Consider the following 17,668-nt stretch of genomic DNA (forward strand, 5'->3'; position numbering starts at 1 on the left):
TGCAAGCTCCACCCCCCAGTCGTTCTTAGACTCCTTAGTGGGTGAGCAACACAGCCAAGCAACACAGTTGGAGCCTCCCTCCTCCCTGGCCGGCAGGGAGGGAGGGAAAGGATTTGCTTCCTTTGAAACCCGGGAAATTTAAGGGACATCATCAATAAGGGACAGCAGTGGGACACGGCGCTGGGATAAGGGAGTTTCCCACCAAATAAGGGACGGTTGACAGCTATGACCCACCCCACCAAGCTGCCTCTAGAGTGGCCTCTTGGCAAATAGGAAAAGTGCTGGTCTCCTCCCACCCTTAGGGAGGAAATGGCAGAGGCGGCCCTGGCATGATTCAGAGCGGCCCCTTTCTCCCCTGCCTCTGATTCTCACTTCAGCCATTGGATAAGGTTGGTTTGATCCCCCACCCCTTGTTCCCAATGTAGATCTTCACTCATCCCTTGTTCCCGAGTGGGATGTGTGTCTGCCATCTTGTGGTTCACCTCAAATGACAAAATGTCTTGGGCCCGCCCTGGTGATTGCGGACTTACCTCATCTGAACCTTTACAGACGTTTCCTTATTGAATCAAGCACATTCAGTGTTTCTGCTCCCTCTTCTGCTGCTCCAGTCTGTGACTTGGACAAGGAGACGTGACGTCGATCCCCACCTTGCTGCATCATGCAGTCCTATTTTTCCTCTTGCAAATGCCATGTGCTTTCTCCGTTATCTGATCTCGGGGCCTGTTCCCAGATGCTCCTGCTTAATTGGCCAAAGGACTGTACATTGAGCAAAAACTGCTTCTGGGCGTGGAAAGCTGGCGAGGAAAGCAGTTGGCTGATTCATGAGGATGAGTCAGTGTCTGGTCAGCATCTTGTGTCAGGGTGCATAGCTTTCTCTTCAGCAGCAGAATGGCTTGGAGGGGAAAGTACGTCTTGAAGGTGAAGATGGGAGGCATGGTGGGGTAGTCATAGGCTGATTCTGTTTAGTGATAATTCATCTTGATTCAGGTTTGCTCCTGTTTGCCTTAGCAAGAGATGCGTGCTGCCTGCACCTCCACAGAGCTACAGGTTCACATCTGTGAGTGTCTGGAGGCGGTTGGAGGATGGATGGCGGCAAACAGATTGAGATTGAATCCTGACAAGACAGAAGTACTGTTTTGGGGGGACAGGAGGCGGGCAGGTGTGGAGGATTCCCTGGTCCTGAATGGGGTAACTGTGCCCCTGAAGGACCAGGTGTGCAGCCTGGGAGTCATTTTGGACTCACAGCTGTCCATGGAGGCGCAGGTCAATTCTGAGTCCAGGGCAGCTGTCTACCAGCTCCATCTGGTACGCAGGCTGAGACCCTATCTGCCTGTGGACTGCCTTGCCAGAGTAGTGCATGCTCTGGTTATCTCCCGCTTGGACTACTGCAATGCGCTCTACGTGGGGCTACCTTTGAAGGTGACCCGGAAACTACAACTAATCCAGAATGCAGCAGCTAGACTAGTGACTGGGGGCGGCCACCGAGACCACATAACACCGGTCTTGAAAGACCTACATTGGCTCCCAGTACGTTTCTGAGCACAATTCAAAGTGTTGGTGCTGAGCTTTAAAGCCCTAAACGGCCTCGGCCCACTATACCTGAAGGAGTGTCTCCACCCCCATCGTTCTACCCGGACACTGAGGTCCAGCACCGAGGGCCTTCTGGCGGTTCCCTCACTGCGAGAAGCCAAGTTACAGGGAGCCAGGCAGAGGGCCTTCTCGGTAGTGGCACCCGCCCTGTGGAATGCCCTCACACCAGATGTCAAAGAGAACAACAACTACCAGACTTTTAGAAGACATCTGAAGGCAGCCCTGTTTAGGGAAGCTTTTAATGTTTGATGTATCACAGTATTTTAATATTCTTTTGGAAGCCGCCCAGAGTGGCTGGGGAAACCCAGCCAGATGGGCGGGGTATAAATACTAAATTATTATTATTATTATTATTATTATTATTATTATCTATTTCAGCAAAAGCATCTGGCTGCAGAGACTTTGCTTTTGTGCTTCTAGCGGCTGATTAGTCATATGACCCTACATTTGCCATCGAGCAACTCAGAGACTTGCTGCTATTTTTGTCGACAGCCTGGATTCTTGTTTTGCAGAAATGTGGACACAAAAACCTGGAGGATAGGAAGAGATGACTTGCTGGAACTTCACTCCTGTCTCTTCTTGTTTGATTTCAAGCCACAGAGTCCGCTTCCTCCCTCTCCCTTTCTCGAGATGATTCTGAGAGCATCAAATGAAATAACATCTTCTAGGACTGTCTGAGGAAAAACACTTGCTAGACTAACAATACTGGGGAGAGACAGAGATGGGTGTAAACTCTTGCTCCTTGTGTGCATGTGTGTGTACATATTCTAATATTTATTGGTACTGATTTATTGCATGCATGCATGCAAGTTGAAATTTCTACATGCTACCAAGGGGAAGCTCAAAACTGCCGGCGCACAAAATGGTAACATCCAGGCTATTAGAAAATTCAGGTAGATTTACCGTAACTGCTTGCTTGTCCTGCTCTTTGAGACACCAAAGGCAAAAGGAATGGTGAATTTCCAGAATTTTTTTATTTTTTGGTGGGGGGCAGAAGGTTCAGATCTGCATGAATGTCAGCCTTGTTTGCAACAAGGCATACAGGTGTGCAAGTGTAACTAAATCAGGATCTTACCTTTTTATGAAGACAGTCATAGGTTTGTAAAGAACAACATGTGCATGTAATCATGACAATGCTGGGTCAGATCCAAAGGTCAGTCTAGCCCAGCCTCCCCCAACTGAGAATTATAGATTTGTAGAGTTGGAAGGGACCCAGGGGTCATCTAGCCTGACCCCGTGTAATGCAGGAATCTCAGCTCAAGCATCCATGACAGATGGCCACCCAACCTTTGCTGAAAAAGCCTCCAACCTCCTGAGGGAGTCCGTTCTACTGTTGAACAGCTCTTACTGTTAGAAAGTTCTTTCTAATGTTTAGTTGGAATCTCCTTTCTTGCAAGCCAGCACAACCACTGGGCTGGTGGGAGTAGCTGTTCAAAACATCTGGAGAGCACCAGGCTGGGGGAGGCTGCTCTATCTAGCCCAGGGGTCTGCAACCTTTAAGACAAAAAGAGCCACTTGGACCCGTTTCCGAAGGGGAAAAAAACTGGGAGCCGCAAAACCATTGCGACATTTAAAACAAATATATCTCCGGAGCCGCGACCTGACAGCGGGCGGGAAGGTGACGTCGGGACGGTGTGTGACTAACGCACACACCGCCCCCATGCGACGTCACAGCCAGTACAGCACCCGCCACAGTGGGGAGTGTCGGGGTGCACAATGCGCCTCCTCCCCTCGCTAGTATCTGTCCCGGAGCCGCGGCAAAGGTGTAAAAGAGCCACATGCGGCTCCAGAGCCGCGGGTTGCAGACCCCTGATCTAGCCCAACACTTTCTTCCCATCAGTGGACAGCCAAAAGCAGAATGTGAAGGAAGGAGGTGCCCCTTGACTTTTCCTTGACCATCTGGTGGTCTGTGGCAGGGTGGCTGCGACACACCACTGAAAGGGCCAGGTCTGCTCTGCATTTGCAGGGTGGCTGAGAGTTTCCCTGATGGTGCATCCTTAACTCCATTGTGGCTGTGGATCTCAAGCCAGCCTGGCTCTCCCACAGCCGTAAAGAGGTAGTGGGCCCACTGGGCACTGCCTGAGGAGTCCGGCAACTTGGCCTTGCTTTGCCACAGCAATGCCTCCCATTTTCTTTCCTATGGTACCAAGAGTTCTGCTGGGAACAAGGACGAAGAGATTCTGGACCCTCCAAACCTACTGCCTTGCCTCTGGGGTGCCAAACCGGGGGAAGGGGTGCACGCAAAAACCCTTGCACGATGGTGCAAAGGCTGAGAACTGAGTGCAACTGACAACTGTTCTTGAATGAAACCCCCCGCTGCAGTGAATGAGGCCTGATCCAGATCTGTAGGGAAGACAGGATGAGGGAAAGGGGGAGCATTCGGGTTTGTTCATGTTCTTTCATGGTGACCCAAAGATCTTCAAGCTAGGCAAAAGGCTGCACAGTGCCAAAGAACTGTTTCATTAAATTGTAGAGTTGGGAGGGACCCTGAGGGTCATCTAAACCAGTGGTGTCCAAACTTTTTTCAAAAAGGGCCAGATTTGATGAAGTGAAGGGCCGTGAGGGCCAACCGAAGGGCCAACCTTTTTTATTTTTATTTTTTTATTTTCAATGCAGAATCATAACAAAAATTACAAACATTGAATCCAAAATAATACTATACACAAAAAAGGAACATACAAAAAAAAGAAAAGGAAAAGGAAAAAAACAACAAAGGAAACAAAACTAAGCTAAACATAAACGAAAAAGTACACATCTACAGAAAAAAACCATATCATTACGTCAAAACCATACGTCAATACGTGTTTATGTAGGGCCAACCTTATTTTTAGGACTGAAGTTGTTGAACTTTTTTAAGGATTGAAGTTGTTGAGGTTTTTTTAGGATTCTACCCCAGGAAATAAACTGCCACAGGGGCCTGATCTAAACCAGGGGTTAGCAAACTCTTTCAGCAGGGGGTCAGTCCACTGTCCCTCAGACCTTGTGGTGGGAAATAAAAATGAACCAATTCCTATGCCCCACAAATAACCCAGAGATGCATTTTAAATAAAAGCACACATTCTACTCATGTAAAAACATGCTAATTCCCGGCCCGTCCACGGGCCGGATTGGGAAGGTGATTGGGCCGGATCCAGCCCCTGGGTCTTAGTTTGCCTACCCATAATCTAAAGCAACCCCTTACAATGCCAGTAACACAGCTGAAGAATCCCTGACAGATGGCAATTCAACTTATGTTTAAAAACTTCCCATGAAGTCTACTCCACTGTCAAACAGCTCTTACCATTGTAAAGTTCTTCCTAATCTTTAGCTGGACTCTCATCTCTTGTCATCTGAATCTACTGGAGCAGCAGAAAGCAAGCTTTTTCCATCCTTTTTGTGACAGCCCTTCAGATATTTGAAGGTGGCTCTCATATCCCCTCTCAGTTTCCTCTTCTTCAGGCTAAATATCCCCAACTCTCTCACCTGATCTTCATCAAAATTGGTTTTTGTTTTGTTTTGTTTTGCTCCTCTGCACAGTGCACACTTTCCAGCTGCTCAATATCCCTCTTCAACTGTGGTGCCTAGAATTGGGCACAGTATTCCAGGTGTGGTCTGACCGAGGCAGAATTGTAAAGTATTGCACTTGGGCAAAAAAAAATGAGAGGCACAAATACAAGATGGGTGACACCTGGCTTGAGAGCAGTACATGTGAAAAGGATCTAGGAGTCTTGGTTGACCACAAACTTGACATGAGCCAACAGTGTGACGCGGCAGCTAAAAAAGCCAATGCAATTCTGGGCTGCATCAATAGGAGTATAGCATCTAGATCAAGGGAAGTAATAGTGCCACTGTATTCTGCTCTGGTCAGACCTCACCTGGAGTACTGTGTCCAGTTCTGGGCACCACAGTTCAAGAAGGACACTGACAAACTGGAACGTGTCCAGAGGAGGGCAACCAAAATGGTCAAAGGCCTGGAAACGATGCCTTATGAGGAATGGCTAAGGGAGCTGGGCATGTTTAGCCTGGAGAAGAGGAGGTTAAGGGGTGATATGATAGCCATGTTCAAATATATAAAAGGATGTCACATAGAGGAGGGAGAAAGGTTGTTTTCTGCTGCTCCAGAGAAGCGGACACGGAGCAATGGAGCCAAACTACAAGAAAGAAGATTCCACCTAAACATTAGGAAGAACTTCCTGACAGTAAGAGCTGTTTGACAGTGGGATTTGCTGGCAAGGAGTGTGGTGGAGTCTCCTACTTTGGAGGTCTTTAAGCAGAGGCTTGACAACCATATGTCAGGAGTGCTCTGATGGTGTTTCCTGCTTGGCAGGGGGTTGGACTCGATGGCCCTTGTGGTCTCTCTTCCAACTCTATGATTCTATGATTCTAGAATAGAGCTGTACTATTCCTTCCCTTGATCTGGACACTAGAGTTCTGTTCATGTGATTGCATTAAAAATGTGGTGGTAAATGCAGGCACCAAAGGCTGGGAAAGTTGTGTAAGCTTAGGAATCAGGAGAAAGTATGACTTTGTGGAATTTGAGAAGCCTCTTCTGCTTGCTGTAATGTTTTTGTTGTTGACTCCCACAGCTTCCTCCCTGCCCCAACGCTACACACCCAATAGGTTGTGACGGTCCTGCTCTGTCACATCGGCTTTCTGGGCTTGGCAGGGCTTATCACATCACATTTGGTGGCTTTTAACCAAACCTGACTGACAAATGGAGGCTGAAGAAGCAGCTTGTCCCTTCAAGCTTTGGTTTTAGCCAGTGCTCAGAATAGCTTTATTCATGGCTTATGACCTAAAGAAACATGACACACAAGGGAAGAGAGACAGGGAGGGAAGACGAAGAGGAAAATCAAAACTCATTCACTGATTTCTGAACTGTTGTTCCTATAATGGGTAGGGGGCACAGTTCAGGGTCGTGAAGAAGAGGAGGAGGAGTTTGGATTTGATATCCCACTTTATCACTACCCTAAGGAGTCTCAAAGCGGCTAACAATCTCCTTTCCCTTCCTCCCCCACAACAAACACTCTGTGAGGTGAGTGGGGCTGAGAGACTTCAGAGAAGTGTGACTAGCCCAAGGTCACCCAGCAGTTGCATGTGGAGGAGCGGAGACGCGAACCCGGTTCACCAGATTACGAGTCTACCACTCCTAACCACTATACCATACTGGCTCTCTGATGCCTGATGGAGGTGCGCCTCTAGCAATGAACCCTGCAGCTTCCTCTATCTCTTCCACTGAGGCCGCCTGATGGAATGGCTGTCCCCAGGTGACAGGTGAGGGGAGAGGAGGTTTGAAGGAGGCAGAGCATAGCCATCATGACTAGTAGCCATCAGTATAAGGTTACCAGTTTTTTTTTCAAATAATCCAAAGACTTTTTTTTTAAAGAGAAAAAAAGTTATTAAAAAAAGGTTTTGTTTTTTTTTAAAAAGAAGTAATATATTCTATTCTGTGGTCTCCTCTGTCACGCGGCCTTCCTCTGGGCCCTGGCCTGCTCTCTTGGAGATCTAGCTGCCATGGAGTAGGCTTGGGTCGGGCCTGGGCTCAGCCACGTGTCCTTGCCCTTCCGCTGCTCTCCTACCTCTCCTCCTCAGCGGCAGTGGCGCAGCAAGGTCGGGGCTCCCCTCTTTTTTCTCCTTCCTCTTTCTCTCTCTTCCATCTGCTTCTCCTCTCCTCCTTCTCCCTGCATCGGCTCCGGGGTTTTCCTGGCCCCGAAGTGCCGCTGGGCAGTCGGCCGGGCGCTCTAGCCCTCGGCTCGATTTGGGTCACGGGGGTGTGTGTGCCAGCAGTTCCCCCAGTTGACGTGCCAGGCATCCCCGGTTCCCCTTCGGCAGTGGCAGTGGTGGCAGCAGCAGTCTCAGCGGCCCGGAGCCAGCCTGGTAGCGCAGTTGGCTCTGGCTGGCTTCAGGAGCTGCTCACTGCCGTGGCATCCGCCATTTTGCCTCACCGGAAGTCCCCATATGATGTGTCTTGTGCCGTTGAACCAATAACGCAACATTCATTCCCGGTGACGTATTTTGTCCCGGGACAGATTTGTAAATCCGGGGACTGTCCCCAGGAAAGTCTGGTAACCATACACCAGTAGCCTTAATCTCCTCCATGACACCTGGGAGAAACTCTATTTGAACCAAGTGGGATTAATTTCTCCGCCAACCCGCACAGGACTGTTCTGTTAAGGCATTAGTCCTGAAGCAGAAATGCCCTACAAAGCACCCAGCAGGAAGACCGGATTTATATAATGAAATGGACTTAAGTGACAAGGCAGCATTGCTTCCAGCATACTGTATTACAAATGAAATTAGGGCAATCCTCATAATAACCTATATTTGATATCAAAGGTTCCTGTCTGAAAACCTTCCCCCTCCCCCTTCTGTAGCTGCCTTCTGTAGCTGTTTACTCTGCAATACCTTCATCCCTGTTTTGTTAAAAAATGTTCTTTTCCATTAAAAATATACTTGATAACATTTTGCAGACAATTGTGTTTCTCAGTAAATACATGAGCAGCTGCATGGTGTAAATTGTCAGCCTGTGAGTGACTTGGGTCTCTGCATGTGGACAGGGAGGACATGTCATCATGTGGATCGGAGACAAGAGGCATCCCTTTTTCTGTCGGAGATCTGAGACTCCCCAGGAGGAAGCTAAATGCTGGAGGATGGCAAGAAGTCTTGCAGTTTCCATTCACAACATTTTAGGTAGGTGTCCACAAATGGCAAGCATCAGAGTACAACAGAGAGTGAATGACCAGAGATCAGGAAATTGGGATTGCCCCCAGTCAATAGCTGTGGCATATGGAACATGCCCTTTGGCACCATGGGACCCCTCACAGCTCCACCGGAGATGTCAGAAACCAGGACAGCGCTGAGCCCAGAATACTTTTGGGCTCTGGGCGGAAATACATGTTCAGATGTCACAGGAACTGCCTTGTAGCACTTCTCGCTTTGTGCTGTCTCAGTCGATCAAATCTTTGAGCAGTTCAAGAGCTGTGTCCTCCTACCCATCCCTTTGCTTGTTTTTTCACTCAATCACTTTTATGCCTTTCTCCCAACATGACAGGCCCAGTAACCACAATGCCAGTCCATAAAGCAGAACGAAATTAGGATGTTAAAAGCCCCGTGTTATGCTGCTCGTTTCGCTTTCTGAGTATGTAACACAGTGATGTTTTTGCAATTCTCTGGGAGCTTGCAAGTGGCTGTAGTGAGTGGGCTTCACAAAGGAGGGAATTTCACAAATGTGATGAGAGAAGGCTGGCTGTACGCTGAGATGCAGCCCCTTCTTTCTCCCAATGGTACCTGAAGTGAGGATTGCTATGTGCACAATGTGTGACCATCCCAAATGTTTTGTGGGCAAAACCCAGCTTGGATACAGGAGAGCGTGTGACCATCCCAATACCATTAAGAGCAGGAAGCAAGTTAGAGTTATAAATTCAGCCAGTTATAAAAACAGTTAGAATCTGGCCAGAGGGTGCTCTCAGTCAGCTCCAGAATTGTTTCGAAAATACTGATTGGAGCGTGTTTGAACATCAAGATCTGCACAGATACACAGACACTGTACTTTCTTCTATCAAAGTATGCACCAACAATATAACAACGGAGAGGTGCATTAGAGTTTATGGGAACTGTAAACCCTGGATGACTGCTGAAACAAGGTCACTCTTGAAAGCCCATAACTCAGGTGGTCAGAAAGGCCCAACAGAGACTCCATTTCCTCAGGGTCTTGCGAAATAATAATGTTAAACAATTGGTGAACTCCTTTTACCAGTCCACAATAGAAAGTGTCCTTTCATAGTGTATCACAGTGTGGTATGCTGGCCTGACAGCCATGGACAGAAAGTCTCTACAGAGGGTAGTAAATACAGCACATGATATCACGGGCTGTCTCTTGAGTCCGCTAGATGACATTGCAGGGATCGTTGCCTTAGGAGAGCGAGAAAAATTCTCAGGGATGACTCACACCTCGGCCATCTCCTCTTTAATCTTCTACCCTCGGGCAGGAGATATAGAAGTACTAACAAGCTAAAAAATAGCTTCTATCCGTGGGCTGTTAGGCTGTTGAAGGGAAAATAACATAGCACAATTGGGTGGGAGAGGCAGGCTCATTTAATTTCATTGTGCACAGGTTGTACAATGACAATAAAGGTAATAATGATGATGATGATGATACCTGAAGGGGTTCCCTTGCCTCATGATCTTGACACCAAGCAAGTCCAAGGTTGTATCTTTGGGAAGCTTTTCTATGGGCACCTCCAGATGGGTGTCCTATTGCTGGTATATGCAGCAGTAGCAGCGAGTGCTTTATGCTTCTTCACCAACTACTTGATACTTGAAGATCTACTTGACCAACTATTTGACTGTCCTTCCACCCACTACATGAATCTCCTTCAATTCTCCCACATTACTGACTCTGCTGCAATGGCCTCCTTGGACTCTCCCCAGGCCACTGGTCCGCCCCCACCACCTGCTCCCTTTTCCCCACTAGTGAAAGTTGGTTGCACAATGATGCCTTGCAACCCTCACCGTAGGCAAGTCCCACCAAGGAATTCCAGGAAAGAAGGAGGAACACTCCCCCCCCTAAGTTTTATTTTTATTTTTCCAAAACATTAAGAAAACAAAAAATTAAAAATAAACAGGAACTCCTTATTCTAAAGGAGCCCTGACCTTTACTTGCTGCTCTAAGATTGATTTGATCAATGCAATGTCTGTGCTACAAAAATAAAGATTAAAAGAATCAGCTTGAGGCATCTTTATAGATTTTGTGGGGCAGAAGATTTGTGGATTTCTAGTGCATCATAGCAGCTGATGCTGCAACAAATCAGCTGGTCTTTAATGGAGCCACAAAACTCAAGGTATCGGTTGTTCTTGTGGCAGATTAATCCTGAAGAAAACTAAGTTACTCACCCAAACCAAAAGCTCTCAGATTTGATGAATTACGATAAGCACGTTGTTCCAGTGTGCTTTTCCTGTTTACTCGATTGCCTTTTCAGATGGCTCGCTTGGTCTGTGGGGCCAGGGCAGTGTCGTCATAAGGACAGTCAGCTCCTGGAGGAGGAGTGAGTTTTATAAGGCAAGCTAACTACGTCAGTGCGAAACTCTTATGTGCAGCAGAAAGTGGTGTGTGCAATAGGCTCTCTGTTTTTCTGCCAAAATGTTTCCAAAGAGATCCTTGTTTGGAGAAGAAAAGCAGTGTGGACAACAACCTGCTTTAACTATACAGAATCTTCGAAGGTACTTTTTACCATATGTGGTGGAAATCTAAGAAAGTAAAAGACTTCTGGGAAATGATTTATAATGAAATTTTTAAAATGTTGAAATATACATTTGTAAAAAAAACCAGAAGCCCTTTTACTTGGCATAGTACAGGGGTCAGCAACCTTTTTCAGCCGTGGGCTGGTCCACCATCCCTCAGTCCATGTGGTGGGCTGGACTATTTTTTGGGGGGGAGAACGAATTCCTATGCCCCACAAACAACCCAGAGATGCATTTTAAATAAAAGGACGCATTCTACTCATGTAAAAACACGCTGATTCCCAGACCGTCTGTGGGCCAGATTGAGAAGGTGATTGGGCCACATCTGGCCCATGGGCCTTAGGTTGCCTACCCCTGGTATAGTAGGTACAGAGATACACAAGCATGACAAAAAAATGTTTTTATATGCAACAACTGCAGCAAGAATACTATTACCCCAACGATGGAAGCAGGCAGAACTACCAACAAAAGAAGAGTGGCAGATGAAACTGATGGACTATGCTGAGTTGGCGAAATTAACTGGGAAAATTCGGAACCAACAAGACCAGACAAAGAAATTTCTTCCAATTTATAATATATTTGAAAGACAATTGTAATCAATTGACATCACTTGTAGTGTTGCAAGAAGTTTTCTAAGGAGAACCATATGAATTAAAGTGGTACCTCAGGTTAAGAACTTAATTCGTTCTGGAGGTCTGTTCTTAACCTGAAACTGTTTTTAACCTGAAGCACCACTTTAGCTAATGGGGCCTCTCACTGCTGCTGTGCCGCCGCTGCACGATTTCTGTTCTCATCCTGAAGCAAAGTTCTTAACCTGGAGCACTATTTCTGGGTTAGCTGAGTCTGTAACCTGAAGCGTATGTAACCCGAAGTACCAATGTATTGCGAAAGAGGACTAAGAAGGAGTTTATTTGGATATGGATTTTATAGCAATAAATATTAAAATAAAATGCAAAATCAGAAAGAAAGTTAGAAAACCATTAGTCAAGGTTGACGGAAGTCTCAGGCTGTGATAGCCAAAGGTTTGTTATGTTGTATAGGATGGGATGTTATGTTTGGAAAATATGTGCAAAGGCCAATAAAAATTATATTTTTAAAAAAGGACACACAAACACACAGAATAGCTATCTTCAAATATCTAAAAGGCTGTCACATGGAAGATGGAATAAGCTTGCTTTCTGCTGCTCCAGAGGGGAGTTTCTGATGGTAAGAGCTGTTTGACAGAGGAATGGACTCCCTCAGAAGGTGGTGGGCTCTCGTTCATTTGAAGTTTTTAACAGAGGCTGGGTGGTCCTCGGTCAGGGATGCCTTAGCTGCGATTGCTGCATTGAAGGGGTTGGAGTTGAACTAATTATTATTATTATTATATCTTCTAACTCTACAAGTCTGTGATCCTACCTTTGAGTTATGCCTGCTCGACCAGGATAGGCTCTAAATTCCCATTTGCTTCAACAGAACAAAGTGCTAGGCTGGTGCTAGGAAGATGCTGTATCCGGGTAAACCTGCCAGTAGCAGGGCAAAGTCTTCTGAATGGCTATGAAACACCTTTATCTCCCCAATACTACCTAAGGACAATGCAATCTTAGCAACTGTGCGTGCAAGCACAGTTACAAAAAAAAAAAGCAAAGAACAACTACCTTGTAGTTTGAGTCAGAGAGAGCTGTTTTTTTAGTGAGACTGGAGCAGACAGCTAAGAGAGTAAGAGAAAGCTGAGTTTGGACACGAAAAGCTGAGAATATTTTGGGGTGCTGGCTGCCCTAGCTCAGTAAAAGAGCATCTGCTTAGCATACAGGCATTTCCATGTTTGATCCCTAAGGTCAAGCAGGTAGAACTGAGAAAGGCCCTGCCATCTGAAGCCCTGGAGAGCCACTGCCAGGCAATCGAGGCAACACCGAGATGGACCCCAAGTGTCTGTGTATAAGGAAGCCTCTCATTTCAGTGGCCTTTGGCTGCCTGTTGAGGGTGCTTAGCTGTGCCTTACACTTGTATATTGGAGTAAATAAATGAAAATGTTACAAAGCAACAAAAGCCTCCAGTGACATCCTTCCAAAGAAAACGGAATCTACCGTATTTTTCGCTCTATAACACGCACTCGACCATAACACGCACGTAGTTTTTAGAGGAGGAAAATCCGTAGGCATGCCACCCGTAGGCATTCCCTCCATAACACGAGCAGACATTTCCCCTTACTTTTTAGGAGGAAAAAAGTGAGTGTTATGGTGCAAAAAATACGGTATCTTAGCATTCTGCTCTTGGAACGTCTCACCACTTGGAGAAGCTGAACAGTATTATCGCAACAGCTGCAAAGAGTGTTTAAAACCATTTGGTCATTGCACTATGTTATAAACAGGACTTGCACTATGTTGCACTATATTATAAACAGGACTTTGGCTTATTCAATTATAGTTAGGACCTAGGGTTTTTTTAATCCTGGCTGCTCTTCACTTGGAGGCACCTTGCTAGAGTCTTTACACATGAAATTCAAAAGCCTTGCTCATTGGAAGTGCCGTATTGGGAGTTCGCAGTTCGCAGTCCATGCAGAGGCTGGTGCTAATTGTTCCAAAGAAAGCAAGAAAAGACCCACAGGCCAAAGTTTATTTCTGAGATGAGACATTTGGCAAATGGAGAGCATGAGGGTTTATGTTCCTTCCATGATGAATTATTTTGCTCTGATGTAACTGAGACTGTTCTTGCATCTAGTATTTTGCTGTAACCATCTATCATGGGGAAGTTATGTTCACAAGTTAAGTGGGCCGGTCCACTGTCCTTCAGACCTTGTAGGGGATCGTACTATATTTTGAAGAAAAAAATGAACCAATTCCTATGCACCACAAATAACCCAGAGATGCATTTTAAATAAAAACACACATTCTACTCATGTAAAAACACTGATTCCCGGACCGTCCGCGGCCAGATTTAGAAGGCGATTGCGCCAGATCCGGCCCCCAGGCCTTAGTTTGCCTACCCATGTTTTAACCTTTACAGCTCTAATCTGCTGTGGACCAGGGTACTGAAAGAGCAGTCTTCTCCCAAATGAACTCACCCTTTAGGGCTGTCACATGGAAGATGGAGCAAGCTTGCTTTCTTCTGCTCTGGAGAGTAGGACTTCAACCAATGGCTTCAAGTTACAAGAAGGAGATTCCGACTAAACATTAGGAATAACTTTCTGACAGTAAGAGCTGTTCGACAGTGGAACAGACTTCCTCAGGAGGCTGTGGACTTTCTTTCCTTGGAGGTATTTAAGCAGAGGTTGGATTGACATATGTTATGGATGCTTTAGTTGAGATTCCTGCATTGCAGGGAGTTGGATAGGATGCCCCTAATCTATTATTCTATTATCGATCAGCTATTGCAGACTCATTTGCTTGTATATCCTCTAGTGATATAAACTGTCACCTGTTACCAACAGCCTTTGGCCATTATGTGAAACTCTTTAAACACCAAAGTGCAATATAGATTCTCAACATTTTTCATCTAAACTAGAACTGGAACCTTCTAGTCTTCCCTTTTCCTTGCTCAAAATCACGTGCATGGAAAGAGGCCTTCACATTCTGACCACGCATGAGTTTAAAAAGGAAATGCTGAACAGGCAGCAGAGATGCTTGCCAAATAAATAAATGAATAACCTCAGCATTAAAAGTTCATGCTGCTGACACTGTTCCCCATATCACATGGAAACCCTGACCCTATGCAGACATGGTTTTACAATTTATGATTTTAAAATATCAAGGGGGAAGACAGAGAATGAAGGACAAAAGGGCGCTGAGTGCACAGCTTGTGGCAGGCTAAGGCAAACACAGCCCACCAGTGCTGCATATTAACCACAGTGCTCCAAAGCTGCCTCCTCCTCAGGCAGGGAAACCAGGAAGTTTTCCAGGTGTGGCCACCTTGCAAGGAAGGCTGGTGAACTGCCTTTCCAGGTGACCCAAGAAAACATCTGTCATGCTCTGACCATGTGGGAGAAAGATAGAAGTGGTGAAGGGGGGGCGAGGGTTGCAGCCTTAACCACCCCTCTTTTATCATGCAGTCATCCACGACACACTTGCTTAAACCCATTTCCAATGACACCCATGGCACTAATCAAAGCTATCCATCAGTGGCGTAGCGTGGGGGGTGCAGGGGGGCTCAGCCGCACCGGGCGCAACATCTGGGGGTTAGGGTTAGGGGGCGCAAATCCACGGGTTAGGGGGCGCAAATTACTTGCCTTGCCCCGGGTGCTGACAACCCACGCTACGCCACTGCTATCCATTTCTAATGATTAATCGATTATGAAAATGCAATACTATCTAAAACAAAGCTATCATAACTACCACTTATATAACCAATTTATTTGCTTATATCTATGGTAGAGAGAAACATCTGTTTCTATCTGTTCATAAATCCATCTTCATTCTAACTCAGGCATGTCCAAAGTCCATTTCAGGGGCTTAATCTGGCCCGTCAGTCGGTTTAATCCGGCCCCTGTGGAAGTTTATTTCTTGGGGTAAAATCCTAAAAAACCTCGACAACTTAAAAAGCTCAACAACTTCAATCCTAAAAAAAGTTTAACAACTTTGGTCGGCCCTCACGCATGTTCACTTCATCAAATCTGGCCCTCTGAAAAAAGTTTGGACACCACTGCTAACTGATCCTTGCCAATATAGTCAGGTGATTCTTACCTATGGCAGAGCTAAGAGAGTTTAGACAACTAAATGTTACTAAAAATAAAATTAAGGGGAAAAATATTTAAGATACCTGAGTACATTTTTTACTTTCTTTTTATTTGTTGTTTTTGAGATGTAACATACAACTACTGCATAACAAGCAACCAAAACATGCCCCCTTCAGATAAACTGAGGGCATGTACAGAGGAATATGATTTGGGGGTGGGAGTTAAAGATAGATCCACATCGGTTAACATGCTTATTCTTGACATACAAAGACAGGGCTTTTTAGAGCAAAAGCCTCCTTTTCTGTATACAGCTTGACTTCCTCTATTGAGAGAATGTAAAGAAATATGGAAATGTGCTATGCAAGTATCATGCAACAATATCTGGGTATATCAATGGGTTTGATTTCAGCATCCTAATCAAAATTCTTTCAGACTAAGATGGCCCAGTGTAAGCTGGAAGACTTTTTAAATGTTGTAGAAATGGTAGGCTGTACATTTGTACTTTTCAGTGCAGTAGTAACTGCTTTTTGGTAGGCCTGCATACAGTTCCAGTCTAATATACCGTATTTTTTGCACCATAACACTCACTTTTTTCCTCCTAGAAAGTAAGGGGAAATGTCTGTGCGTGTTATGGAGCGAATGCCTGTGGGTGGGATCTGCTGCAGTCGTGAGCAGAGGATCCATGGTTCCCCTTCCTTCCCTCCTCCATGGTTACAAAGCATGGATCCACATGGATCCTCAGGATTTTTGCATTGGGCTACTCCAAACTCACTGTCAGATCACATGTCTGTGGCCACAGCATGAACCACAAAAATCATATATCCACTACTTCGTTTAGAATATTTTTTTTCTTGTTTTACTCCTCTAAAAACTACGTGCGTGTTATGGTCTGGTGCGTGTTATAGAGCAAAAAATACGGTAATTATGTATAGTTCATGCCAGTATAATTCTACCTGCACACAAACCCCACCACTAAATGGTACAGCATGCTGCGTGGGAAGGTATTGTTTGCATAGATGATGGTGTAGATGCGTTCAAAATAACTCCTCCTACACTACAGATGGCGTGCATTAAAAGGATACAAAAGTCCCCATGCAGCGGAAAACTACACTATTATTCATGGTTGTGGCTGCTCAAATAGAAACAATGACTACAGGTGCTTTCACTGCTAAAGCAATATAACTTGAACAGAATCCTCTGACAGTCATTGGGCAATATGTGTAAAATAAACAGCCAGATAACTTATTCAAATATTTCCACTTTTTGCTTACTAGTGTAGGAGGGAAATTCCAGCAGCAATCAAGTAAATCTAGGATGGCTGAAATGGAAACTTTCCCACGCCCCCAACAATATTAGGAAGATTAGGAATGTGGATTTTGCTCAGGTTTTTATTGCTGTTATTCTTTTTTTGGAGTGGCATAGGAGAGCAGTAGTCAGTAAAGGCTATAATCATATATGCATATATACCTGAGATTAAGTCTCACTTAATAGGCTTTTCCCTTCCCAGGTAAACATGCATAGGATTAGGCTGACAACTGTTTTATTATGGGCAACAGTAGGGTGTTTGTCACAGGCAGTGGGAACCCCATTCATTTCTCCACTTAACTGGGCTTGCATACACCCCCTTCAGAAAGAAGGGGGCCCAGAGAAGTGTGTTAATGTATCCCATGAGCACAGGATACCCTAGGCAGCACTGTGCCTCAGGGAGATCAGACTCACTTTCTCTTTATCTGATTTTCAGAGCTCTCTCTACTGTCTTAGCAAGACCGGGAAAGCAGTCAAGCTCTAGGCAAACAAGAAATTATTTGCAATGACTGAAAGATCAACAAAGATTTGAAGGCCAAAGTGGAATGACGTAACATGCTGCAGATTGAAACAAAAAATAAGAAAATTCCTTCCCGTAGCACCTTAGAGACCAGCTACGTTTGTTTACTGGTATGAGCTTTTGTGTGCATGCACACTTCTTCAGATACAGTGGTGCCCCGCAAGATGAATGCCTCGCAAGACAAAAGGGTTTTGCATTTTTTGAGCTGCTTCACAAGACGAATTTCCCTATGGGCTTGCTTCGCAAGACGAAAACGTCTTGCAAGTTTGTTTCCTTTTTCTTAACACCGTTAATACAGTTGTGACTTGACTTTGAGGAGCAACTCATAGAACGCGTCGTGGTAGCCTTTTTTGAGGTTTTTGAAGACTTTGGTGATTTTTGAA

This window comes from Podarcis liolepis (assembly GCF_965112155.1).
Source record: "Podarcis liolepis genome assembly, chromosome: 7".
Classification (NCBI taxonomy): Eukaryota; Metazoa; Chordata; class Lepidosauria; order Squamata; family Lacertidae; genus Podarcis; species Podarcis liolepis.